Source organism: Macaca mulatta, chromosome 3, assembly GCF_049350105.2.
Source record: "Macaca mulatta isolate MMU2019108-1 chromosome 3, T2T-MMU8v2.0, whole genome shotgun sequence".
Classification (NCBI taxonomy): Eukaryota; Metazoa; Chordata; class Mammalia; order Primates; family Cercopithecidae; genus Macaca; species Macaca mulatta.
Window position 1 is genome coordinate 126,317,943 of NC_133408.1, and position 25,638 is coordinate 126,343,580.

At 39.0% G+C, this 25,638-nt stretch overlaps 2 long non-coding RNA genes across 2 annotated transcripts in view; one reads left to right on the forward strand and one right to left on the reverse strand.

Annotated features, from left to right (window-relative positions):
* The window catches only part of LOC144340162 (uncharacterized), a 71,477-nt gene that overhangs the window by 27,864 nt on the left and 17,975 nt on the right, over positions 1 to 25,638 (forward strand). The gene's annotated exons all lie outside the window — the stretch shown is intronic.
* Positions 7,996 to 25,638, reverse strand: part of LOC144340161 (uncharacterized) — a 36,509-nt gene continuing 18,866 nt past the window's right edge. The window contains exons 2-6 of the long non-coding RNA XR_013415923.1: positions 21,959 to 22,199; positions 14,086 to 14,180; positions 13,493 to 13,717; positions 9,133 to 9,311; positions 7,996 to 8,226 (exon numbers count right to left, since the gene is read on the reverse strand). This is a non-coding gene — a long non-coding RNA (uncharacterized LOC144340161). The remainder of the gene's footprint in view (positions 8,227 to 9,132; positions 9,312 to 13,492; positions 13,718 to 14,085; positions 14,181 to 21,958; positions 22,200 to 25,638) is intronic.

A 25,638-nucleotide genomic window follows, 5' to 3' on the forward strand; every position in this document is an offset into this window, starting at 1 on the left:
TGATTTACCTGCATTCCACAAATTTTGATAGGTTATATGTTCATTATCATTCATTTTGAAAGTTTCTCATTTTTCTTGTGATTTCTTCTTTAACCTACAGTTCATTTAGCAGTCTTCAAGAGATCTTTTTGTAATTAATTTCTAATTTAACTCCTCTGTGGTAAGAAAACATCTTTGTAAAATGCCAATCCTTTGAAATTTGAGTCTTATTTTATGGCCCAGCATATGGTCTATCTTGAGGAATGCTCTTTACGTACTTAAAAAGAATATATCTTCTGAAGTTACTGGTTACAGCATTCTGTGAATGTCAGTTAGGTCAAGATGGTTCTTAGTATCAAAATCTCCTATATTATCATTATTATTATTATTTGAGATGGAGTTCCACTCTATTGCCCAGGCTGCAGTGCAGTAGTGCGATCTCAGCTCACTGCAAGCTCCACCTCCCAGGTTCATGCCACTCTCCTGCCTCAGCCTCCTGTGTAGCTGGGACTACAGGCACCTGCCATCACGCCTGGTTTTTTTTTTTTTTTTTTTTTTTTTTGCAGTAGAGAAGAGGGTTTCACCGTGTTAGCCAGGATGGTCTCAATCTCCTGACCTCGTGATCTGCCCGCCTCAGCCTCCCAAAGTGCTGGGATTACAGGCGTGAGCCCACCATGCCCGGCCTAATTTTTCATGTAGTTATTCTTTCAATTACTGGGAGGGTGATGTTAGGTCTTTATAATTGTGGATTGTTTTAGTCCCCTCTTTAGTTCTGTCAGTTTTTGCTCCTTATATGCTGAAGTTTTATTATTAACTGCATATACATTTATAATTATTACGTCTTTCGGATGAATTTATCCTTTAGCATTATGAAATGCCTTTAAGTTCTACTAATAATCCTTTACTTGAAGTCTGCATTTCTCTAGGGTTAACATAGTTACACCACGTTTCTCTTGCTCACAGTTTGCATGCTATATATTTTTACTTTTATTTCCAACCTATCTGTATCTTTATATTTAAGGTGCACATCTGATAGACTGTTTACGGTGGAATTTTGCTTTTTTATATTATTTGGCAATATTTGTCTTTTAGTTAGTGTTTAATCCATTTATGTGTAGCATTAAATATTGACATAGTTGGATTTAGGTTTACCATTTTGTTATTTAGTCTCTATTTACTCCATCATTTTCCTTTGTTTCTCCTTTCCTACATTATTTTTGCTTAATAACACTTTTATAGTATTCGTTTTAGTTTTCCCATGGATTTAACTATATATTTTTGTATTTTAAAAGTAATTACTCTAGGTATTATAACATACATTATTGACTCACCACAGTCTACTCAGAGTGAATGTTTGACCCCCTTATGTAAAATGTCAAAGCCCAGAAACTGTAACATTCCATTAATTCCCAGGCACATGCTATATATCAACATATATTATAATGCCACAATTAAATGTTGCTTTAAACAATGAGCTACATTTTTTTAAAAAGGAAGAAAAAATATTGTATATTTACCCACTTTTGAAAAAAACATTTTTGGTGTTATTTCTTCTGTTGATCTGAGTTCGTACTTAGTTTTATTTTCTTTGGTCTGAAAATGTTCCTTTAATATACCGTTAGCAGGTCAGCCTTTATTTTCATTTTTGAAGGATATTTTAGCAGGATGTAGAATTCCAGATGGACAGGTATGATCATTCAGCACTTTAAAGATGTTGTTACGTTGTATCTGTCTCATTGCTTCTGTTGAAAAGAAGGTGATTAATTATATAATTGATCCCTGTATGTGATCTATTTCCTCTGACAACTTTGGCAAAACTGTGCCTAGATGTTTGTTTGTTTTGTTTTGTTTTGTTGTACTTGCCTTGCTTGGGGTTTGCTGAGCTGCGTGGCTTTATAACTTGATTTATTTTCCATTATACATCTATTATTTTTAAAATTTTTTCCTTTTCCCTGTCTTCTTTTTCCAGGAAGCCAATTTATATAGATTGGATTATTTGATACTTTCCCACAGGACCTTAAAGCTCTCTTCACACACTTTTTCACATAATTTTTATTCTCTCTATTCTTCAGACTGGATAGTTTCTATGGATGTCTTCTAATTCCCTAACCCTTTGCTCTTAAATTCATCCAGTAAATGTTATTTCAAACACTGTGCTTTTTAGCTTGAAAATTTATATTTCATTCTTTTTTAGTTTCCTTTTTTTTGCTGAAATAATCCATCTGTCCACTTATTATGACTATCTTATTCTTTAATTCCTTAAACAAATATATAATAGCTAATTTTAAGTCTTGGTAACATCCAAGTCATCTTGGATCATTTACTGTTTGGTCACATTTCCCCATTTCTTCATATGTATGTCTAGTACTATTTTAGTGTATACTGGACATCGTAAAGAATACATTATAAACTCTAGTTTCTGTTTTTTCCTCTCAACAGTAGAGAATCTTGTGGTCCATGGCATTTAAATTACTGGCAGCTCACCATGAACTTTTAGAGGCTTGATTTTATGCTTTGATGGGGTCTGTTTCCATTGTGTTATTAGTCCTAAAGCAAATCTCTGGAATCTGATAACTAGCCTTTATAACTAAAGCATGACTTTTCGAGAGTCTAAGTGGTAATCTTGAAAAACTACCAAGCTCCTCAAACTTGGCAGGACTCAAACTCTAAACTCTGTCTTGGTGCAGTGAACAAGAGTTTAAAAATTTCTGTTCTGTTCTTTCAGTCTCTCAGCTACAGGTTTTCATTGGTCACCTTGGAGTTTCCCTTTCACATGTGCAGGTGAGGCTCACCAAAGATTAGAGAGGAGATTATGAGCAGATTTGGGGCCTACCTATCTGCTCTGTGATCTTTCTCTCTGGGATTTTTACCCCTCAATTTCCAGATGTTGTGATAGCTCCAAACACTATTCTTTGACTCCTCAGGTCAATAAGACTAACTTTTTGCTTCAATTCTAGCTGTCCTGCACCAAGTGGACTGTAGAGCACCTATAAAAACATCAATAAATACATTGATTTTATCTAATTTGGTTCCTGAATTCAAGGATCAAATTCTCTCTAGTTTTTGGCTGCTTTGTTGTCTCCCCAGTATGTTTAAATTGATGTCTTTTAATATTTTGTCCAGAGTTCACAATTGTTACCTATAGGAAGGGCAGTCTGATACAAACTACTGCAGCATAACCAGAACCAGAACATAGGCAGGCAGCTTTTTCATTCTATTTCACGTAAGTAAAGAGTTTTTCACATGTAGCATAACATTACAGCAAGTTTGAAATTTTAGGTGAAACTTTTACTTTTGAATTACAAGTTTCCATTTCTAGATCATCATTGCTTTACTAAAAGGTAAATGCTCCAAAGAGAGAAATAAATGCTTGCCTTCCTTAAGACAATCTCAAAGGAAATGCCATGTCTGTTTTTGTTTAATTTAGTATTTGTAATATAAAGAGGCTTAGGACCTCAGCCTTCTAAAAGTTTTCAACCTGAAAGATATGAGTTTATTATCATCTATGTGGCCTCCCAGTTTTGCAGATAATCCCTTAAAAACCTCCCTGTGGCTGACTGTTTATATAAATAAGAGATAACTCTGTTTTAATTCATTTCATTGGGTATAGTGTACAAATTGAGGGAAGGAGAGCCAGGTATAAGAATCTAGTGAGCTGGGAAATATGGGTGTTTATTTTGTAGGATGTGGTTTAGAGATTCCTGGTTGGAATGGCCCATACCATAAGAGTTCCGGGTGAGTGCCATGCCACACAGGAAACAATTGTAGCCTGCCCCTGGGAGTAAGCCAGAGAGCTAACAAATTCAGTGTGCATTGTAATGCTTCATCAACACGCCTTCTGCAGGGCCTGCCCTCTCTGCTGGGTCACTGACCTTTATAAGTGCACAGTCATGGCCACCGCCTGACAGGCATGAAAAGGAGACAGACAATGGACGAGAAGGAGACATGCACAGAGGGGGAAAATGCACTCATTCAAGGGATTTACTGGTCAGGGATGTCATGTCCTATGTCCAATTCCAGAATGCATGTGGTGATGTTTAAGCCATGCATATTGAGCCACATAAATATAAGGAATGATTATCATCAACATATGGACATAAAAATATCCCTGAGAATCATGACTGATTTTGTGGCAGCACAGAACAATGTAGAAAGTTGTTTTGTGCTATAAAATTTTTCACCAATTTATAAAAGCTTTAGATCATTAAAATTGATTAGAGTGTCATACAGCCTGATTTCAAAGGCATTCCAGACTCCAGAGGCGGCATCAGATAGTGAACTGCAAGCTGGGGAAAAAACAATGAATTTGGGTCCTGAATTTGTCCTAAAGGAGCTGTGCAACCTTTGGCCATTTGTCACAAACAATCAGACTCCCATTTCTTCATCTGTATACGAGTAGGTGCCATCTTAGTACAATGATACCATTTCCCCGATATTTTAGGATTTCTGTGTTTCTTACTATTCCTTTGCATCCTCAGATGATTCATACAGATTCTTCTTCAGGAAGTTTAGGAAACATGTTAACACAGTGATTTTCAAAATGAACTTCTGGAACTCTATTTATTTCCCCCATTCAGTAAGACATACTGGTATTATTTTACATATTGGAATGCCATGTAGACTTTTATTTCTTTTTATTCCATTTTTAAAAGGAGTCTATTTCAAGCAAAAAAAAAAATTTGAAAACCAATTCTGAAGGATGTTCCTTTTACCTCTGATGGTGTATGATTCTTGTAATGAAAAGGGAATGCATAAATTTGTATCTTTTATTAATAAGCATTTTCAAAGGCTCTTAACACTGATATTAAATTAAATGTCTCTCCTATTGATTATTGATCAAAATAGTGTTCTTATAGAAAAACTAAGTATAGCAGATGCATCTGGAATGGGACATGCGTTCTGAGAACCCCACTCTAGAATGGGAGCACTGTTCGAGAGTACATATACAGCCTTTACCACTACAGAGATTGTCACACAGAGTGGTGTTATCGCACTGGGTTTGTCAGCATTTCATGGTCTCTAATGATCTCATGTGCTTATGCAGCCCAAGGGCATCTCAAAAATGTCATCTTGGCTGGCATTCCACCTCAAAGTGCCTAACAACGCATCTTGCTTCTTGAAGAACTTCTGCTGATTATCAGCGGTTCAGGAAATGTAATCTAATTTTTAACACTAACCAAACCCAAACATAATTACATGCCTAAATATGTAGAAAGAATAAGCATATCATGCAGTTCAGAGTCAAATAAACATGATCTCTATTTCTGATCATTGAAAAGTAATCTTCCTCACTACTGCCTTCTACAAATACAAGGTAATGTGTGTGAGCCACATGCAAGTGGGTTCCTAAATCCCACTGTCTATCTAATATTTACAGTAACATTCACTCGAGAATCTACTCCCATATGTGCTAGAAATCATTTTTCCATTTTGAAAGAGTGAAGAAATTATTCCCATTTTGCAAAAGTCAATAAACTTAGTCCTGGAGAGGATAACATCACAGTTCATTTTCATATATAAATGTCCTTCCCTGCCAGAGACTGAGCATCTCCATGGGAGAAGAGTGATGTCCGATTAAGTGTTAAGGTGAAAAGTCCAGTTCATTTTCTGGAAGAAGAGAGTGATACGTCTTTGTTCATCCCTAAGCCTTCCGGGTTGGAATAACAATAATTGGGATTTCGTGAGAACCTAGAAGAGTAATCTTGTTTAATGTATTCACTCCCAAAATACAAAGTTTCTGGACTACCCTCTAGAAGCTTTTATTCTGTTGTATACAAACTCATTATCATTCATACAGCCTAAAATTTCACATAATCATTTGCTGAACACTTTGCAGTTAGGCTTTTTAGATATATTTTCAGTTTGTTCTTGATTTCCCTATTTTTTTTTCTTTTTTAGTTTTTTTTTTTTTTTTCTTGCTGGGGAAGAGGGTGAGACATATTTAAATTTAATAGAGATGATTGTTCGACAGAATTTTGAAGGAAGTGAGTGTACTCACTCCACCCACTTCATCAGGAGATGCTTCCTCTGTGAGGTGGGATTTGAGTCATATTAATTTGTCCCAGACCACACCAAAATTAAGCTGTTCACGTCCGAAACATTCCATGAATTCAGTTGCGAGGAGGAATTTGTTCAGCCATGTTATGGATTCATATTTCTCTCCTCTCCCTAGAAGGTCTGGGTGTCCTTATAAGGGAGATCGCCTCTGTTTCCCACAGTGTGGAGAGCGAAATAAATACTCTCTCACAGTCAATGCAGAGGTAACTTTTTTTTAATGGATTAAAAAAAAAAAAAAAAAGCAGTTCTGAGAGTCCATCACTGTTTCAGCATCCCCATTCAGAGAGGGGGCTTTTGTCTCTCTCTCAGTGGGAGCTGCCATTTTAATGGGGCCTCCAGCAGGGCCTGGTTTGATGATGTGAAGTAGGCCTGGAAGAATCGTGGAATTTTTTTTTTAATTTAGATTTTGGTTAATTTAACCATACTGGCTTTCAAATGAACTGAAATGTAAAAGTGAATCCACGGTAAATGTCCCTCAGAAGCTGCTACCAGATAATTTCAGCGATTTCTCATTTCTGAAGCTCTCTCATGTGAAAACCAATCCCTTGAAGTTCTAATAGGCATTACCGGCCATCTACCCCCAACCCCCAATCTATTTGCAAAGATGAAAATCGGGAGTAGAATTCATTCTTAAAAATATGCATACGCATACACAGATACAAACGTGCACTCCTAAATGCTAAATGAAAACATTGCTTTTAGCTGATTGGTGATGCCAAGCCAGGATTGGGATGGCTTTGTGGTAATTCTGGGGTTTCCCTTTTGCCTGAGTCATGAACACCAAGGTACATGGAATGCTCCCCGACCCCAGAGCCTTGGGAGTGCCAAAGCTACTCCCCAAGCCCTCGCCCCAGAGGGGGATTCCAAACCCCCCCGCAGCACACTTTCTAGATAAAACTGTTGCTCTCAGTAATGAGGCCACAGCCTGCAGAGCCAAACTGGCCCGCAGGCCGCTTTCTGCAGGCCTGGCGCCGGACCTGCTCTGCCCCCGCCCGCCCCGCAGCCCCGGCGGCCACACAGTGGCTGCGCCTGGCAGCTGCGCGCCCAGATGCCAACCGCTGGAATGTGTTTTATGTTCCCGCGTCTCTGCCTGGCTGGCTAGGGGGAAAGCTCTTCCCTGGCCTCTCCGGCTCCGGCGCTGGGCTGCGGCAGCTGGGGAACTGATGTGCGATCATTTTACACATGAGCTAGCTGTTCACCCTTCCAGGAACTGTTTGCCTGCACTAATTCCGCGCAAGATGCACACACTGAGCCCCTTTGTAGAGCTGAAGGATGACAGTCTCTCCGGCCTAGATTGGTTTAGTAAATGACTGACTGCATGGGCCTGAATACCTGGGTATTCGTGTGTGTGGTGTGGGGGTGTGTGTGTGTGTGTGTGTGTGTTGACTTAGATAAAGGCAGTCTCTCTTTGCAGAAATAAACGAATTAATGAATTTTTTAAAAGAAGGTAGAACTAACGCATTTTAGAAAAAAGCAAACATCAGGGAATGTACAGTTTGTTACAACATATCTATCCATGATTCCATTTCGGGGGGGGTTTACATGAAGATATCCCACAATCAGGCAATCGCCAAACAAGAAAGCATTCTTAATTGAGTTGAAAGTGGGAGTAGGGGGACAGAAAAATCGCCCCCATAAAATAATTTCAAATTCAGCTTTGTGTTTCCCAGTAATTGGGCTGTCAGAGGATGAGACTGGGAGCGGAAAAACCCAAGTCAGTCTTGGAGCTGCACTTCTCAAAAGTCGCTGCAAAGACTTTGAGGGGGTCAGCGATTTGTGTTTATTTACAACAATATTTTAATTAATCATATTTAATAAAATTTGATATCACTGCATCGGTAGCTAAGCAAAATATTAATTATGATTTAGTTTATTGACTTACCACTATCAAGAACTTGGATGATGCCTTTTTTTAAAATCATTTTATTGCTCTGTGCCTTTTCTATGCTTCAGAAGTGACGATGGCAGGTTTAAGAGTCTAGGAAACATATGAGCCTGGGATGAAAAGTCAGATACTGAAGACCCAGTTGTACACATAATGCATTTTTAGAGAGAATACATAAAAATGGACATCCAGCCAGGTGTAGTGGATCATGCCTGTAATCTTACCACTTTGGGAGGCCAAGACAGGAGGACTGCTTGAGGACAGGAATTTTAGACCAGCCTGGGCAGCATAGCAAGACCCCATCTCTACAAAAAAAGAGAGAGAGAGAGAGAGAGAGAAAGAGAAAAAAAAGTGGACATCACTTATAAAGTACACTCTCAATAGCAGATATGCTCTATCTTTAAAAAAAATGTTTTGAATTATTAATGTATTACCTCCTTGTTAAAGAAGAAAAAACAATACAGAAATGTTTAAAATTAAAAGTAAAAATTACCCCCATTCCCACTCCCCTGGAATGATCACTTACAAATCCAACAAGTATCTTTCCAGTCTTTTAAAACATACAAATACATATACTGTATAACATATATGTGTGTATAAAATATATGTGTGTATTGCATACGTTTGTATACATGCAATATACATTTAATATACCTATAGAGAGAGGATCACTTCTTTTTAATGGGATCTTGTTAAACATATTATTCTATAACTTCCTTCTTTTTACTCAGAAATATACTCATGAATAGCCTTTAATACCAGTATTATATTATTTTTAGTAGCTCTATAATATTCCAGAATATCAGTGTATGGTGTTTTATTTAGTCCTTCCCATATTTACGGTCATTAAAGTTATCCTAAGTTCATCAGTAATATCAATAATGCTGCCATAAACATCCTTCCATATACATCATAAATTTTAAATATATATTTAAATGCAGCTATTTTTGTTGTTGTTGTTGTTTTTTGTTTTTGTTTTTGTTTTTGCCTGTGTGGAAACTGGAACTGTCAACTGAGAAGGGGAAGGCAGCAAGAAATGAAGTATAAGTGTTGCATAAAGAATAAAGGCTCAAGTTGCAAAGCAGTGGGTTGGAGTTGGCTTATAGGAACAGAAAGCAGACTCATTAAACATTGCATTTTGATGTGTAATATATTTTTTTCAAAGTCATAAGACTCTGTGTTCTCATAATATCTTCTTTCAGATAACATACCTGTAGGTATGCACAACTCTGTCTCCAACTTTGTAACTGAACTGGGCGTGGAGTTGGGTTCACTTTGTAACTTTGAAATGTTGATGAGCAGCACGGGAGCAGTCATGGCTTCTCTGTAGCTAAGAAGACTGCAGTAGTTGCTACAACCAGTAGCTATATTTGGCTCTATTTCTCAAGCACTGAAATTGAAAATAAAAAAGTGTTTTTCCTTCACTTTGATCTCCTTTCTATTTTGCTTTCTTTTATTGTATATTCTTTTTGAAAGTCACCTCACATTCTTACTGATTGGGTCTAGTCATTCCTTTATCCATTCACTTATTGATGTACATTGATATACTTACTGAAATACATCAAGTAGAGCTCATTTACCTTCATTATACCAGGAAAAAAAATCACCATTTGCCATCTGGGGCCAAAAACCCCTTTTAATTTTCTAAAATATTTTAAAAAATATTTTAAGTCATTTTGCAAATGATTGATAGAAGAATAAGGGATAGTAAAAAAAAAAAAAAAAGTTAGAAATGTTAATAAGAATTTAAGCATAGCAAATTTAAATTTTCCATCTTTTCCTGCTTTTGAAGGTATCTATACCCAAAATGGACAATGTCTTTAAAATTCAACTAATCACCAAACCTATCATACAGGAGCCTGCAGCATATCCATAGTGTAAATATTGATTCTTGATTTCAAATAACTCTTTGCATATTCATGGTTCTGCTCTGTTTGGCCTTATCAAAATGTGACACATTTGAAATTTTTAACAAACCAGAATTGTGTTGGCATTGTCACGGGATTCTTAGGGTATTGCTTCGCCAGCCGGAAATCTCCGTGGCCGGTGGTGCCTTTGCTTAAGTTTTCTTGGGCCTGCTGGGCCCACTCGGCCTGGCAGGCTGCACTCAGCTGGTGCTACTGGCCTGGATCCCATGCCTGCCAAGGGTGAGCAGAGCAGTGAGGGGTGTGTGAGTAAGTGCGGTGTCCGGCCACTGCGCACAGCCAGGCATGCTGGCTGCTGTGGGGGCAGGGAAGTCCAGGAGCCAGCACAGGCGTCGGCTCCCTGCAAGGCTGCACCTGGACCAGGCATGCTGCAAGCAGCTTCCACGACTGACACTGTGGAATGTGCTGGTGCCCAGAAGCTTGGAGACAGCAGGAATTGCCGAGCCCCAAGGAGGGTGCCACAGCCCTGGCTTGGGGAGCTCCCAGGTCTGATCTCCCCAAAGGGTTGCATTTCTTCTCTCCTTCTCTCTGCTCTTATTTCTTATTGCCCACAATGTGGCCAGCAAGGGGCATGTTTCAGCCCTGTGTTATAGCTCTTTTAACCCTGTCATTTGGTGGGTCCCAAGTTCTTGTCTTGCATCCAGGAAGAATGAGGTACATGGACAAAGGAGGCTGAGCAAGGCAAAGTAGGAGCTTTATTGAGTGATAAAACAGCTCAGAGGAGACCCACAGTGGATAGCTCCAGGGTGTCCTGATGAGTGTTCTGCTTTCAGCAGAGAGGAGACCCTAGAGTGGGTAGCTCCTCTCTGCAGCTGGTCATCCTGTCATCTTTTTTGAGTCTGGCTGAATCTGGGGGTTTTATGGACTTCAGAGGAGAGGAAGTATGTGCTAATTGGTCCATGTGTGGACCCATGAAAAAGCACTATCAGCTCCCACCCTGGTCTGTGGGACTGGCAGCCAGGCCCCCAGACTTCAGGCTTTCTCTGGCTTGAAGGTGAAGCTCCACTGGGGACCTGCCCCTTTCAGCCCAGGAGCCTGTCTGCCTCCTACTGCTGTTCATGGCACCCAGACTGTTCATGCTGAGGAGAAACTGCAGGCCAGTGCAGAGCTTCCCTCAGTACCCACTTTGGCCTCCCTCTTGTGTTTGTTGGTGCCCAAGGTCTGGAGGGGGCCAAGGCAGCAGGGCACTGGCATGTCAGCACTGCCCTGAGCTTGTGCACACCCAGCCAGGTTGCCACAGTGCCCAGGCTGGGCCCCGACTTTGCTTCAAGATCAGACCGGCTGCCGGGAGTGGGGAGAGGCTAGGCAGCAGGAGCCTGTTGGGGAAGAGGGGCTTCCTGGGACCCTGAAAGCACAGAGATGCCAGGATCTGCAGCCATGGCTTGGGCAGCTGCAGCAGCACCTGGGAGGGTGGGGCTCCTGCCTGCTCCCAGTCCCCAAGGATACAGGGATGCCTGAGTCCGCAGCCCCAGCTGCACCTCCCTCACTGCAGCTGGCATCATGGCAGTGGCTGCTCCAGACAGGCCACCACTGCCATCAGCATGAAGACTGCCATTTTCTTTGCTCCATAAGTGCCAAAAATTTTATTTCTGGATTTATGAACACCAGTTAAAATAATCAGTTCAATTAATTTTTTATTTCTATATCTTGTATTTCCTTCCAGTAACCTTTGTAAACACACCTGCCTTCAGAATTCATTTGCTAGTAAATCACATGGAATAAATTTTGAAATGATTTGAAACAATAAAAGATACTCTTAACATATTTTCAGCAAAACAGAATGGTTTAAGTTCTTACTGCAAAATATTTCCTGTTGAATGACTAACTGGATGAGAATACCATATTTTCTTTATTTATTTAGAAATGAATTGTTCATTCATTGATTTTTAAGTATGGGAGAAAAAATTATACCCAGAATATTGTCATCTGAGGACTCATACCTGAGATTTCCCTTCTGTGACCAATTTACTGTCATCATTATGGCCTAGGAAGCTGATACCTATCTCTTTGCATTCTTTTTCTGTTTCGTTGAATAATACTTTCCTCTATCAACTTCTTTTTCTTTGTCATTATGGGAAGAAAATGGAAATTTTTAAATCCTCAACTGTGTTTAATAGTCTTTAAAAAGACTGCAAAATATATCTCCATACTTCTCTTATTCCCTGCTTTTTAAAAATGCAATACTTTGCACAACCCAAAAAGAAAACTAAAGCTTGATGCCACCATGATGATTTATTTATTTCCTTCCAGGAGGTTTCATTCTTCCATTTTCTTATTATTTTAATCTTTTTAGAAAAGCATAGTTCAGAACAATGAAATAGCAATGCTAAAACCATTCCTGGCAAGTTGAAATAGCAAAATGGGAAAAATAGGCTCATGAAGATTTCTACCATCCTATCTTGTAATTACCATGTAGCTCCATTGGACCCTGTATAAAGCTTTATACAGGCGAAACCCTGTCTCTACAAAATATTTTTAAAAAATTAGCCGAGCGTGGTGGTACACACTTGTAGTCCCAGCTACTTGAGGGGATGAAGTGGGAGATTCACTTGAACCCTAGAGGCGGAGGTTGCAGTGAGCTGAGACAGCCCACTGCACTCCAGCCTGGGAGACAGATTGAGACTCTGTTTCAAAAAAGAAAAATAAGTAAAGATTTCCTGGGTTCTTCGGAAGAATAAAAGACATCAAATATCTTTACAAATAGTTACAAATAAAAATTCAAAAATAAAATGAGATGCAACAGGTCCTGATGATATTCTGAAGGTTAAGGTAGGAGGTATTGTATGGATCACATCATAGCCTCCTTTCCAGGTCAGGCAGATTCAAGGTGAGGCAACTGACTAATGAGGCAGGTGCTGAACCAGTGCTTCACTTCAGACTCTTAAAGAATGATCACTAGCTAAAGATGGAAATAGTGATATTAACAATAGGTGTTCAGAAATAATTTTGAAATTTCATTTGAATTTAATCCTCTGTAGTTCAATAACCATTTCACACAAGAGAAACTGCTGTGAAAGTTAAATAGCTTACCTGTGGTAAATTAAATGAAATATCCTGATCCTGAAAGCTAGAAACACTACATGGGTTCATTCAATAAACATTTACTGACTGTCTACAATATGAAAGAGACTGTTTCTGGATAGCCTATGTAGATACCTTTCAAAATGGGTTAAATCGAAGTGAAAGTATTCCAAGAATGTGCTACTTGAGAACAATGTCAGTTTTCCAAACTTTAGGTCTCTAACTTTAAAAATGGCCATTAGAAGATTTCTCATTCACTAAAATTGTTAATTGAGCACAACTTTCACTTTCCTTGCTGATTTTACCCTTACCACCTCTTCTTTAGTCCTCACACAGTATAAGGTATATGTGTTTCCCCACCGGATTGGTAGACTTATAACTTGCTTTGCTCCATAAAGATTTCAGGGGGCATACAATAAATACATTTAATATAGCAACATAAATCAAACTAAAACAAAAAAGAAAAACTGGTAAAGATTTGTGCAGAAACCTAACTTAAACCAACATAAGCAAAATAATAATAATAGGTGTTTTAATTTGAAGCAATCACATGACACATTGGAAAGGGCAGAGACGCAGGTCAACCTTAAGGACAACTGTAACCAGGGCTTTAAGTAACACTCACATTTTACTGCAGTCTCTGTTTTGCTCTGCTTGTCAGTTTCATTCTTGTTCACCCAGACTGATTCTCTCCACGTGGCAGGAAACACAGCTATTCACAGCAACCGGGTTTTTATATCCCATTGCTTCAGCTCAACTCTCTGGGTTTCTATCTGCCTGTTCTAGGAAAGGCTGTAACTGTCCTAGCTTGAGTCAGTCAATCACCAATCTCTGATGCAAATATTAACACCTGTAGCCACAGCCAAAACCAGAAAAAAAAAAGGGACTATGATTGATCGAGTTTGTATTATGTACCTGCTTATGTAGTCAAGTGCTTATCCATGTACCCATTAAATACAGCCAAGGAGCAGGATCATGTTATACAAAATGGCCACTCCCACAAAAGTCAATCAAGGAGGGATTTACCAAATAAAGTGATTGTGCCAGGAACACAATTTTGAAGCTATCTACTATAATAAAGTAGGATAAATTAATGGTAATAATGCAATTAAAGCCAGGAGTTAAGGTGGGGCACTTGCTTCACACCCAACATTTCACTAATTCGACCAGATGTTCAAAGTGGGGATAGGGAAGAAAATTCATACAGAGAAGACTCACCTCTATGCTACCTTCAACTTCTCCACGGTGGTTATGACACTAGCACTGTTGAAGGCAGAACTTCAGGACAGGCCTTCAATGGGCCTCATGTAAAACTGAGAAAAGTCAGTAATATACACATCACTATAGAGCCAATAGATGAGCTGGCTCAGCAAATAGATGAGTTGAATCTCTCTAATTCATACTGACCCCAAGCACTCTAAATCAGTCACTCAGCCTATGAGACCAGCAGAGGGCTGGGATCCTTGCCCAGGTCCCATCAGCTTTCCCCAGGAAGAGCTCTCTACAGTCACATCTGAAGCCCAAAGAAAGATCCAGGAACCTCCTTTAGCCCCTCTGTCACTCAGCCTTGCCTACGGCTATCTCTAGACTATGATAGTTTTTGTAATTGACTAAATTTGCTTCTAAAACATGAGTATTAAGGGTGATAAACCCACATTTGGTCAAAATCCAAACAATCAGAAAGTTCAGATAATCAGAATTGGTCTTATTGATTGTCTAAAAATGATTGACATCACAAATTAATCTTAATTTGAAATTATCTAAGTAATATTATATTTTAAGAAAATATTAAATATTATGTGTAATTTTATATATTATAATTACTTTTATATTGACTATTTCTTCATATATATTGCATATATTTATATATCTTTTATATATATATTTTTTTAACTCTTAGGATCGGGGTACATGTGCAGATTTGTTATATAGATAAACCAGTGTCAGGAGGGTTTATTGTATAGATTATTTTGTCACCCCAGCACTAAACCTAATACCCGATATTTATTTTTTCTGCTCTTCTCCTTCCTTCCACCCTCCACCCTCCACCCTCAAGTAGGCCCCAATGTCTGTTGTTCCTCTCTTTGTGTCCATGCATTCTCATTATTTAACTCCCACTTATGAGTACAAACATGCGGTATATGCTTTTCTGATCCTGCATTAGTTTGCTAAGGATACTGGCCTCCAGCTCCATCCATGTTCCTGTAAAGGACATGATCTAATCCTTTTTTATGGCTGCATATTATTCCATGGTGTATATATACCACATTTTCATTATCCAGACTACCACTAATGGGCAATTAGGTTGATTCCACGACTTTGCGATCACAAATAGTGCTGCAATGAGCATACATATGCATGTGCCTTTATGATAGAGCAATTTATATTCCTTTGGATATACACCCAGTAATGGGATTGGTGGGTTGAATGGTAGTTCTTTTTTTAGCTATTTGAGGGATTGCCACACTGCTTTCCAAAATTGTTGAACTATTTTACACTCCCACCAAAAGTGTATAAGCCAGCATCTGTTATTTTTTGAGTTTTTAGTAATAGCCATTCCGACTAGCGTGAGATGGTATCTCATTGTGGTTTTGATTTGCATTTCTCTAATGATCAGTGATATTGAGCTTTTTTTCATATGCTTGTTGGCTGCATGTATGTTGTCTTTTGAAAAGTGTCTGTTCATGTCCTCTGCCCACTTTTTAATGCTTTTTTTTTTCTTTTAAATTTGTTTAAGTTCTTTACAGATGCTGGATATTAGACTTTTCTCAGATCATACTTTGCAAAAATTTCCTCCCATTCTGTAGGTTGTCTGTTTACTCTGTTGATAGATCCTTTTACTCTGCAGAAGCTCTTTAGCTTTCTTAGAACCTTCTTACCAATTTTTGCTTTTGTTACGATTGCTCTTGGCATCTTCGTCATGAAATCTTTGCCCATTCCTGTGTCCAGAATGGTGTTGCCTATGTTGTCTTCCAGGGATTATACAGTTTTGGGTTTTACATTTAAGTCTTTAGCCCATCTTGAGATGATTTTTGTATGTGGTGTAAGGAAGGGGTCCAGTTTCTAGTTTCAGTCTTCTGTATATGGCTAGTCAGTTATCCCAGCACCATTTTTTGAATATGGAATCTTTTCCCCATTGTTTGTTTTTGTCAGCTTTGTCAAAGATCAGATGGTTGTAGGTGTGTGGCCTTATTTCTGGGCTCTCTATTCTGTTCCATTGGTCTATGTGTCTGTTTTTTACCAGTACCATGTTGTTTTTGGTCACTGTAGCCCTATAGTATAGTTTGAAATTGGGTAGCAAGATCCCTCCTGCTTTTTGCTTAGGATTTCTTAGAATTTCCTTGACTATTTGGGCTCTTTCCATATGAATTTTAAAATAGTTTTTTCTGGTTCTGTGAAAAATATCATTGGGAGTTTGACAGGAATAGCATTGAATCTGTAAATTGCTTTGGACAGTATGGTTATTTTAATGATATTGATTCTTCCTATCCATGAGCATGGAATGTTTTTCCATTTGTTTGTTTCATCTCTGATTTCTTTGAGCAGTGTTTCATAATTCTCATTGTAGAGATCATACAGCTCCCTGGTTACCTGTATTCCTAGGTATTTTATTCTTTTTGTGGCAATTGTGAATGGGAAAGCATTCCTGATTTGGCTTTTGTCTTGTCTGTTGTTGGTATATAAGAATGCTAGTGATTAATGCACTTGATTCTGTATCCTGAGACCTTGCTGAAGTTGTTTATCAGCTGAAAGAGGTTTTAGGCTAAGACGCTGGAATTTTCTAGATATAAAATCCTGTCATTGGCAAACAAAAATAGTTTGACTTCCTCTCTTCCTATTTGGATGTCCTTTATTTCTTTCTCTTGCCTGATTGCCGGGGCCAAGACTTCTAATACTATGTTGAAGAGGAGTAGTGAAAGAGGGCATCCTTGTCTTCTGCCAGTTTTCAAAGGGAATGCTTCCTGGTTTTGCTCATTCAGTATGATATTGGCTAAGGGTTTGTCATAGACGGCTCTTATTATTTTGAGGTATATTCTTTTAATACCTAGTTTATTGAGAGTTTTTAATGTGAGATTTTACTTTTGTTGAAAGCCTTTTCTGCATCTATTGAGATGACCATGTTTTTTTTTTTTTTAAATTTCTCTTTATGTGATGAATTATGTTTACTGATTTCTGTATGTTGAATCAACCTTGCATCCCAGGGATAAAGCCTACTTGATCATGATGGATTACCTTTTTGATGTGCTGCTGGATTCAGTTTGCAAGTAGTTTCTTGAGGATTTTTGCTTCCGTGTTCATAAAGGATATTGGCCTGAAGTTTTGTTTCTTTTGTTGTTGTGTCTCTACCAGGTTTTGGTATCAGAATAATGCCCCATAGAACGGGCTGGGGAGGAGTTCCTCCTTCTCAATTTTTTGGAATAGTTTCAGTAGGAATTGTACCAACATTTCTTTGTGCATCTGGTAGAATTTGGCTGTGAATGGACCTGGTCCTGGGCCTTTTTTGTTAGTAGGCTACTTGTTACTGTTTCAATTTCAGTATTGGTCTGTTCAGGGATTCAATTTCTTCCTGGTTCAGCCTTGGGAGAGTGTATGTGTCCAGGAATTTATCTATTTCTTCTAGATTTTCTAGCTTATGTGCACAGAGGTGTTCATAGTAGTCTCTGATGATTATTTGTATTTCTGTGGGGTCAGTGGTACTATTCCCTTTGTTATTTCTAAGTATGTTTATTTGGATCTTCTCTTTTTTCTTCTTAATTAGTCTAGCTAGTGATCTATCTTATTAATTTAAAACAAACAGCTTCTGGACTCATTGATCTTTTGCATTTTTTTGTGTCTCAATCATTCAGTTCAGCTCTGATTTTGGTTATTTCTTGTCTTCTACTAGCTTGGGGTTGGTTAGCTCTTGCCTCTCTAGTTCTTTTAGTTGTGATGTTAGGTTATTAATTTAAGATATTTCTAATTTTTGATGTGGGTATTTAGTACTAATTTTTCTTCTTAACACTGCCTTAGCTGTGTCCCGGATATTCTTGTATGTTGTATCTTTAGTCTCATTCGTTTCAAAAAACTTCTTGATTTTTTTTGCCTTAATTTCATTATTTATCCAAAAGTCATTCAGGAACAGGTTGTTAAATTTCCATGTAATTGTATGGTGTTGAGTAATTTTCTTATTCTTAATTTCTATTTTTATTGTGCCATTGTCCAAGAGGGTAGTTGGTATACTTTCACTTCCTTTGCATTTGCTGAGGACTGTTTTATGTCCAATTGTGTGGTCAATTTTAGAGTATGTGCCATGTGGCAAGGAGAAGAATGTACATTCTGTTGTATTTTGAGTACAGAGTTCTGTAGATTTCTATCAAGTCTTTTTGATCCAGTGTTGAGTTCAGGTCCTGAATACCTTTGGTAATTTTCTGCTTCTATAATCTAATACTGCCAGTGGGGTATTGAAGTCTCCCACTATTATTGTGTGGGAATCTAAGTCTCTTTGAAGGTCTCTAAGAATTTGCTTTATGAATCTGGGTGCTCCTGTGTTGGGTGCAGATATCTTTAGGATAGTTAGCTCTTCTTGTTGAATTTAACCCTTTACCATTATACAGTGACCTTCTTTATCTTTTTTAAAATCTTTTTTTGGTTTTAAATCCTTTTTTTTTTTTTCTGAAATTAAGATTGCAACCCCTGCTTTTTTCTATTTTCCATTTGCTTTGTAGATTTTTCTTCATACCTTTATTTTGAGCCTATGGATGTCATTGCATATGAGATGGGTCTCTTGAAGACAACATACCATTGGATCTTGCTTCTTTATCCAGCTTATCATGCTGTGCCTTTTAATTGGCCTTTAGCCTGATTACATTCAAGGTTAATATTGATATGTGTGAATTAGATCCTGTCATCACGGTGTTAGGTGGTTATCATGCCAACTTGTTTGTGTGGTTACTTTAAAATGCCACTGGTCTGTGTAGTTAAGTGTGTTTTGGTAGTACCTGGTAATAGTCTTTTGTTTCCATATACAGTGCCTGTGTGAGAAGCTCTTGTAAGGAAGATCTGGTAGTAACAAATTCTCTCAACATTTGCTAGTCTGAATAGGATCTTATTTCTCCTTTGCTTATGAAGCTTAGTTTAGCCAGATATGAAATTCTTTGTTGGAATGTAGATCATGAGGTCAGGAGATCAAGACCATCCTAGTTAACATGGTGAAACCCCGTCTCTACTAAAAATACAAAAATTAGCCGGGCATGGTGAGGGGCCCCTGTAGTCCCAGCTATTCAGGAGGCTGAGGCAGAAGAATGGCGTGAACCCAGGAGGCGGAGCTTGCAGTGAGCCAAGATCGCGCCACTGCACTGCACTCCAGCCTGGGCGACAGAGCGAGACTCTATCTCAAAAAAAAAAGAATGTTGAATAAAGAATAAAGGCCCTCAATTTCTTCTGGCTTGTAAGACTTCTGCTGAGAGGTCCATCGTTAGTCTGATGGGCATCCCTTTATAAGTGACCTGCCCTTTCTCTCTAGCTGTCTTTAACATTTTTTTCTTTCATGTGACCTTGGAGAAAGTGATAATTATGTGTCTTGGGGATGCTTCTTGTGAAGTATTTTGCAAAGGTTCTCTGCATTTCCTGAATTTAAATGTTGGCCTCTCAAGCTAGGTTGGGGAAGTTCTCATAAATGATATCCTAAAATATGTTCTTCAGGTTACTTCCATTTTCTTCATCTCTTTCAGGAACACCAGTGAGTCGTAGATTTGGTTTCTTTACATAATCCCACATTTCTCAGCGGTTTTGTTCATTCCTTTTCATTCTTTTTAATTTTACCTTGTCTGACTGTTTTATTTCAGAAAGCCATTCTTCAAGTTCTGAGATTCTTTCCTCAGTTTGATCTGTTCTGCGGTTAATACTTGTAATTGCATTATGAAATTCCTGCAGTGTGTTTTTTGACTCCATCAGGTCATTTACATTCTTTTCATACTGGCTACTTTGTCTGTCAGTTTCTGTATCATTTTATTGAGATTCTTAGCTTCCTTAGAATGGGTTTAAACGTTTTCCTTTATCTCAATTATTTTAATTCCTTACCATATTCTAAATTCTATTTCTGTCATTTCAGCCATCTCAGCCTGATTAAGAACCCTTGATTAAGAACTAATGCAGTCATTTGAAGGAAGGCGCTCTGGCTTTTTGAGTTGTCAGAAGTCTTGTGCTGGTTCTTTTTCATATTTGTGGGCTCATGTTTTTTCAATCTTTGAAGTTGCTGACCTTTAGAAGGGTTTTTTTTTCTTTTCTTTTCTTTGATGACCTTGGGGGTTTGATTGTGGGTTCAGTTGACTGGCTTCATTTCTGGAAGATTTTAGGGGGTCATGGCTCAGCAGGTGACTCCTGGACTATGTGCTCTAATTCTGGGGGACTTGTATAGAGCCCTGGCTTTGTTCTCTGACACCTGGAGGTTAGAAGCCTGCTGTACTGGAGGGCCTGAGGTATTCACAGACCACTGGTCACAACACTCCAATGAGTGGTGTCACCCAAAGCACTTCGTAGGGCAGTGGCAGTGGGATTTGTCCTCATTCATAAATACCAGCAGCAGTGGCAATGGCAGTGTGGTGGGGTACACATATATCAGCTGGAGCAGGGTGCTAGTAGGCACTGGGGTGCCAGCCTCTTTGCAGGTGTTCATAGCAACAGTGGTGGCAGTACAGCTTGGGGGGACAGGGCACCCCTGCTGGCAACTGTGCACACTTTTGAGCTGGTCGTGGTGTTAGCAGGGGGGCAGGGTGCTGGTGAGCACAGGACTGTGTGTGCCCTCTGTGCATTCATTCTGGTGGTGGTGGATACTCAGGCTGGGGGCAAGTCTGCTGTTTTTGTACCTAGTTTCATGCCAGGAGCAGTGTCAGTGCAGGGGTGGGGCACTGGTGGGGCTGGCAGGCTCCGTGTCTGTCAGTGCTCCAATGGCAATGACAGGAAGGTGGTGTGTTAGGGTTCTCTAGAGGGACAGAACTAATGGAGAATATATTCTCCTTTTATATATATATATAAAGAGAGAGAGAGAGAGGAGTTTATTAAGTATTAACTCACATGATCACAAGGTCCCACAATAGGCCATCTGCAGGCTGAGAAGCAAGGAGAGCCAGTCAGAGTGCCAAACCTGAAGGGCCTGGAGTTCAATGTTCAAGGGCAGAAAGCATCCAGCATGGGAGAAAAATGTAGGCTGGGAGGCTAGGCCAGTCCCTCTTTTCACATTTTTCTGCCTGCTTATGTTCTAGCCACGCTGGTAGCTGATTAGATGGTGCTCACCCAGATTAAGGGTGGGTCTGCCTTTCCCAGCCCACTGACTCAAATGTTAATTCCCTTTGGCAACACCCTCGCAGACACAGCCAGGATCAACACTTTGTATCCTTCAATCCAATCAAGTTGACACTCAGTATTAACCATCCCAGATGGGTTGAATGGGGACAGGGCACACTCACACCAGCAGCAGTGACACAGCAGGGTGCACATGCACATGTACTGGCAGAGAAGGGAAGACAAGGTCCACCCAGGCATGCATGTGCCAGCAAAGCAATGGGGGTGGCTGGCCGTGGGTGAACATGTTCAGGCAAAGCACCATGAGGAAGTGCAATGGGGGGCTGGGCACAGGTGAGCTAGTGTGTGTCCAGTGGGCACAGCTCTGCTGGAGCACTCTGCTGGTCTTGGGTGGTCCTCCAGTGCAACAGCTATGACATGGGTCCCCAGAGTGTGTCTGGGGGCTCCAATTCAAGCAGACACAGCCAAGCTTCTGGGCCCCAGAGAGGCCAGCAGGCCGAGGGTTGCTCAGGTTGGACTAGCCCCATCTCATGGGTAAGACCACCCTGCAGAGTTCACATCCAACAGTTATCCTAAGGGCTAAAGTCTCCTTTGGGAGCCAATAGAACCGAGGGGCATGGGCATCCCTGGCTGTGCACCGCTATAGACACTCCCACACCAAACCCTCTGGGCTCTGCACTGGCTGGAGTTCTGGCCCTACCACTTCTCAAAGCAGCTCTCCCCACCACCCCTGGTGGCGATCAATAGGTCTCCTGCCAGGATTCCAGAGGCCTGTGGAGAGCACGGGTAGCTCCTTGCCTATTCAACTCACCCTTTTGGCAGGAATCACTGGGGGCCAGGAATGAAAGCCAATGCATGGTAGCCCCGTGCAGCATTTCCAGCTTCCTCTTGCTTCAGCCCAGCATTTGTGTCTTCTTTCTGTACAATCTCAATGCCGTCCCTCTGAAGATCTGCTAGGAGTGTGCCATTCTTCCCAGTGATCTGGTCCCTCTGTAGGAGATGTTCCTCCTGGCTGCATCTAGTCAGCCATCTTAGAGCAGGAATGATCCTTTCTTTTGACCAAATATATATATAGAGAGAGAGAGAGAAAGAGAGAGAGAGAGAGAGAGACAGAGAGAGAGAGAGAATATTTTATAATATATATTATATATTATAACTACATTTTATATTTTTATATAATATATAATATATAAATATTACATAATATATTTATATCATATATTATATATTATATCATATAATTTATATTATATATTATATAAATAATATAATATATATATTTATATATTATATATTTTTATATAATATATAAAAATATATAATTATATTATATAAGTTATATAATATACCTAAATTATATAATAAAATATATATTATTATTTATATATTATATTATATAAATTATAATATATATTATATATTATATTATATAAATTATATAATACATTTATATTATATAATATTTATATGTTACATTATATAAATTATATTATATATTATATATTATATATATTATTTTAATATATATATATATATTTTTTTTGAGATGGAGTTTCACTCTTGTCACCCAGGCTGGAGTGCAGTGGCGCAATCTTGGCTCACTGCAAACTCCACCTCCCGGGTTCAAGCAATTCTCTGCCTCAGCCTCCCAAGTAGCTGGGATACAGGCACCTGCCATCACGCTCAGCTAATTTTTGTATTTTTAGTAGAGACAGGGTTTCACCATGTTGGCCAAGCTGGTCTTGAACTTCTGACCTCGTGATCCACCTGCCTCAACCTCCCAAAGTGCTAGGATTACAGGCATGAGCCACCACGCCCAGCCAACCTAATATATGTTTTTACTACACGTTCACTTATTATAAGATTTCTGTTCTCTGATAGACTCCTTGAGGATAGAAACTATTTTTATCTTACTGATTCCTTTAGGGTAAGCTTCTAGCAAAGTGCCTGGCACACAGTAGGTGCTCAATAAGTATTAATATTAGTTTGACAGATAATTCCTTTGCAAAACCAATCATAGAGTTAGTGTGTAACCAAATGTGGTAAAAGTCCACAGACATATGCAATAAATTTTAAATTCATTATTAATTAATTTCTAAATTGTTTGAATTTTTGCTAGTTTATTAATTATATTTATATAATAGAAACACTTTTTAAACTTTTTGCCATTCTCTGTGTTATAAAAGCAGTCAAAAAATGAGAGTATAATAAATCCTTGGTTGTGTTAGGGCACTGCTTTGCTAGGTATGTTAAGGTACAAGTGACTATTTAGAAAACTTGATTATTAGAAACAATTTCTAATTGAAAGCAAAAGAGATAATGCTTCTTTGCAATATAAAAACATATGCTGTCTGCCCTTTCATTCCAGATTCGTAATGATATGCAGAGTCTCTCTATTCCTGGTGGGTCTGCTTTCAGGAAGAGCTTGAACTCTCTTCTTCATATGCCACCTTGGTGCACCTAAAGGGCCAGGAACATCTTAAATGAAAATTCAAAAGGCTGGAGGAATTGCACGATAAATGTACAAACAAAACCCCAGTGAGCCTAGATTTGTTAGATTCTCCCCATCTTCTCCACCCCACATAAAATTTTGTGGTTCTTGTAGACGAATTGCCTCACCTCAACTCACTTTGTTCTTAAACCTCCCTCATCTATCCCTCCTCCCTTTACCTACCCACACCCACATAGACACACACACTTGCACAACTTCTGACTCCCAGAAATATCAGAAACCGTTCTGCTTTGTAAGCAGTTCTGTAATGCCTGGTTCCAGCCTCATGAATAGAACTAACAGCTAAATTTCCTAAATCTTTCTACCAGGAGCTAGATCCCTTTCTAGAGACTCAATCCCTGAAACCTCTTCCAAGAGGCAACCCCCACCAATTCCAGCTTTAGAATTGCCGCATGAAAAGGACATGAGCCCTCTCATTATGGAATTGTGGTTAGCAGGCTTTCAACCTATATATTTCCTTAGATTTTCTGACCTAAATTACAGAGAATAAATGATTTATTTTCTTAAACTCCTGAGTGACAAGATATACTTCGTATTAGGAGATTAATCAATATTCATTTAAGAATTAATTAGCCTATAACAGTTAACATTTCTTAAAAGCGTACTATGTACTGAATGGCTTATAGAAATCATCATTTATAACCCCCACTACATGCCCGTGTATTACTATTATCCCTATTTAGCACATTACTATTTAACAAACCCTGGCATAGGGTGATTAAGTAACTTGCCCAAGGTCACACAGCTGGGAATTGGCAAAGTTGGGATTCAAACCCAGACCTTTGGACTCTAGGGCCCATGACCCTAATCACATCCAAAAGAAGGAATGAAAAGTACATTTAGCCACACTGTCCCATCCTTGGATTCTCACTTCCATGATGACCTGGATTGACCTCCCACCCTCCAGAAAGATCACCTCAACTCAGCAAAGAAGTCTTTTGTGATAGAGTGTACATCTCCACGTTTCTCATCTAAGGTCTAGAACTTATATCAAAGGTGAAACTGGCCTCTCACGTTGTTTTCTGCATTGAACAGAAGTGGAAACTAACAGATGATTGTCGGCACATACTTGAAAGAAAAGGCCATATACTTCCAGGAAACATCCAAAAATCTTACAATGTTTAGTTGTTTTCGTCTGTGTATGAGTCTGAATACAAAGTATTATATTTCAGTGAGCCTCTTGCTATAGGAGGTACCTGATCTTTAATGCCCACTCTCTTCCCAGCATAAACAGTACTGATACCATCCTAATAGCATTGCTAGTATAAAAGTCCATGGGCCCTGTGGGAGCCTACATTAGGCAGGTAACCAGGTCCTGAAGACCCAGGCATGAGTGGCCCTCATTCATGTGAGACTTTCTCATAGGAATCCATCTCTTACTCTCCTCAGCTGCACCAAAGCCTGATTATTCTTCCCTTTCCCTGCTGTCCTCTGCCCACCCTTCCTCTCCTTTTTTTCTTGCAATCTAAGGGTCAGATTATTATGAGGTTTTGTAGTTTTGTCATAAAAATGTGATTCAAATTTGCTTCAAGAGTTGGCTAATTGTTTTTATAAAATAACTTAATCCACATCCTTTTCAGATTCTAAATCAGAAAATAAATCATAAGCCGTTTTCAGATAAAAGGCAAAATCTAAGCTGCCAGGACTGTCTCCCATAGAGATTTGTGTGCCGCCACTTGGTTTAGTGGAAAAAGGACAGGGCTGGAAATTCCAATACTGGTTCTTCTGCCTGCCAGTAAATGACATTAACTCTCTAAGCCTCAGTTTCCTATGAATAAAATGAGCATAAAAGCCACATCACAGAGTGATGTTGAGGATTAAATGGGACTGAAAGAAAAAAATCTCTTTAAGTGCTCCTATCACAGTGCCACATAAGCACCACAGGAGAAGGCGCTGTTAGTACTTATGTGTTCTAAATCCTTTAAAAAATTAACAGATTTGGAGAATACTTAAACTATATATTGTATGAGATTTAGTAG